Consider the following 3,347-nt stretch of genomic DNA (forward strand, 5'->3'; position numbering starts at 1 on the left):
AACACACAGCATTTCACATATATTTCCTCTTATATCTATTTATAGTTATTCCTCTGTTACTGCCTGATGTAAATACATTTATAGCGTTTTAATGTGTTAATGAAAAACACTGTAAAGGTGAAAGTGGTGTTAAATGGGTTTCTTCTTGCTAACTCTGCTGTTAATGTGACATTTTAAATGTCAGCATGCCAAATTGGGATATTATTATCTTAATGTCTCCATTATATTATTCTCTTTTATATTATTCATGTCACTTCTGACAGTAAAGACATTGGATCAATTCAACATGTTGTTGCTGAATAAAATGTAGGTTTTTTAGTTTGAGTTTAAATGCAATTTACTTTAAGATTTTTTATTGAAATTTATATATATATATATTTATTTATAATATATATAAATATATTTATATATAAACGTATCGACTCCAAATGTTTGAACAGTAGTATATAATGGAACATTTTACATTTTAAAAATGAAAATCATTTTCAAGTGCTTTTGTCCATACAGCTTGATCTTGAGGACTTTTCAACTTTCCAGTGGAGGATTTGTTTAGCTACGTTGGCTTGATTCTTGCTAAACCTGACCTACTTTGGCCAAAACTAGTTTTTGGCTGCAGAGGCAGCATCCAAATTAATTAGGATTTTAATTCGTCCTACGACTGGGAGAGGATTATACGGCACACCAGGTCTCACACACTACTCATTACCAGTGTTCTTTTGGACTCACTCATTTCTGATGTCCTGTTCCACATTCCCTCAGGAGCTGGGATCATTTCCATTTCAATCCAAAACAATTTTACATTTGTTTGTAGAAAGGAAACCCATCTCCCTTTGGAAAGCTACAAAGGAATGCAGGTACCGTACAACGGCAGCTTCAGTAGTGCACTGTTGTGCTGGTATGTGTAAATGTTATTAAAATGCTAAATACTATCAGATGGCATCAGCTGAATTGGTTTCATTAAAATATCATTAATAACCTGACCTAATCAGAGAACAGTTGAACTAGTTACACTTCAGATAAATAGCAGAATAATTGAAGTTCATTTCATAATCTGACAATAACGGTATAGTCATGTCTAGTCTAGTCATGTTAGGCCATTTAACATGTTTTTTTTTTTTTTTTGGCTATCATTGAAAATCATAAGATACACATACATTTCATCATAAACCTTTTGAGTTTATAGCTATTGCAGTTTTACTGCTTGCAATAAAGGAAAAAAAATCAATAGACATTGCTGAACACTTACAAGACCTGTGAAATGTTAACCTAAAGAAATGTTAAAAGCGAAAGTAGTGTTAAATAGGGTTCTGCCTGCTGACTGCTGTGAAAGTGGTCTTTTAAATGTCAGTAACTCGTGTAAGCACTCATCTCAAATTGGTTTAACAGGACAAAATGACAGACAAAATGCTGACAAATATTCCTAAAATGGTATTAAATTTTAAGAAATTGAATGGCCCTTTGCCCAAATAAAAATGTCAGAAGATAGATCATATTTTTGAGAGCTTCCATAACTAATCTCTTGACTCTTCTGTTCAAACTGTCATAAACAGCACTTAGTGATAGATTCAAAACATGAATAATCAAAGATATAATGTGAAAAAAATCCACAAATAATGTGTGAACAGCTTCTAAGACTGACAGCAGTTAGATTGTAGGCCAGTGATTGTTTTATTTTTAATCATAAGATTGTATACATACAGTTCAGTGTACAGTTCAATTTAGAGATAAGAGATAAGTTTTACTGCTTGATTTTTTGCTTGCTTTATATGCAATAGTAAACTAGATTTTTGTCCAAGTTTGCACCGTTACCTGATTTGCAGAAGCCCGGTGCTAAAACAATGCAGACTGTGGGTGCAAATAAATGGTGCTGTGTTGACATAAACACAAGAAAGATCTTGGATTGTACATTTTTCTAAGGTTAAGCAAACAACCTCATTAGTGTATTTCATCTCATTCTCACGAAAATAGTTTTAAAAAATCTGAAAAAAAAAAAGAGAGAGGAAATAGATGAGATTAGTCTCCAGGTTGCAACATTCAGCCACGTTCAATTATTTCAGCTTGCTAATCAAAATCAAAATTGCATCACATAATACAGATCAGCCTGCCAATACACAAACAGATTTGTGCCACTCCAATGCGATCTCATTATGTATTCTACATAAAACTTGGTTCTACCACATATATAATTGCTTATGTTTACATAGATGCTGAAACGCATACACTGTGAACCCGAATTAGTTGGCAAAACTTAAGTTAAGTTTGTCTAAATGAAAAGAAATAAGTTCATAAAACTCAAAATAATGAAACAGTTCAGTTTACTTAAAAATATATTAGTTCTGTGAACTTGAAAGAAAAAGAAAGTGCTTAATACTTAGTAGTTTGTTTAATTTAAGTTTGTCCTACTCAAACCAATTAATTATTTTGAGCGTTAGGGTTTACAGTGTATTGATGTATTGACAGCAATTAAAATGAAAATTATTTACGTATCAGCAATATTAGAGGGTTTACAAATGTTTACAAATCCTTTTATAATCTGATACTTAATTTGTGAAATTAATCCGTTGATTCAGTTGCATTTATGATACTGCCCAGCCGTCTGCTGGAAGCTAATTATTATAGTTAATAAAGTTTTAAATATGGATATTTTTCAAAACCCTATGGCATTGCTTCAGAAGGTCTTTATTAACCCCCTGGAGCCGTATGGATTATTTTTATGATGGATGGATGCATTTTTTTGGGCTTCAAAATCTCAACCCCCATTCACTACCATTATAAAATTTGGAAGAGCCAGAATATTTTTAATAATATATCACTGATTGTGTTCGTTTGAAAGAAAATAGTCATATACACCTAGGATGGCTTGAGGGTGAGTAAATCATGAGATAATATTAATTTTTGTGTGAACTATCCCCTTAAAAGCATCTTTGAAATGCCTCTCTGGCAGCTATTTCAATCATGCAAGTACAGCTCCAATCTCTATGGAGAAACATCAAATTCTCCAAAGCTGTTCACCAAGCTTATGATTAAATTTCATATTTGAAATCACAGATGAAATCTGACAACAACTGTCTCATAAATACGCCATTGATTTTAGACCAAGTTTTTGTTGATCAATGGCGCAGTCATTTTCAGTTGCCTCAAAATAGCAACACGCCAACAATGCGCCTTAACACACCTTGTTTTCAGACCAGCACACCCATGGGTGAGCAGATGGGCGCGAGTGCATTTGCTGAAACTAGCAAAAAACACTTGCGTCGCGCCTGGCGTCACATTGCGCCGGGTGTATGTTAGGGCCCAATGACTTTACCAATTGGCGATTGGCTCTTTTATTTAAAAGGCGGGACTTA

This window comes from Ctenopharyngodon idella, chromosome 20 (genome assembly GCF_019924925.1).
Source record: "Ctenopharyngodon idella isolate HZGC_01 chromosome 20, HZGC01, whole genome shotgun sequence".
NCBI classification, from domain to species: domain Eukaryota; kingdom Metazoa; phylum Chordata; class Actinopteri; order Cypriniformes; family Xenocyprididae; genus Ctenopharyngodon; species Ctenopharyngodon idella.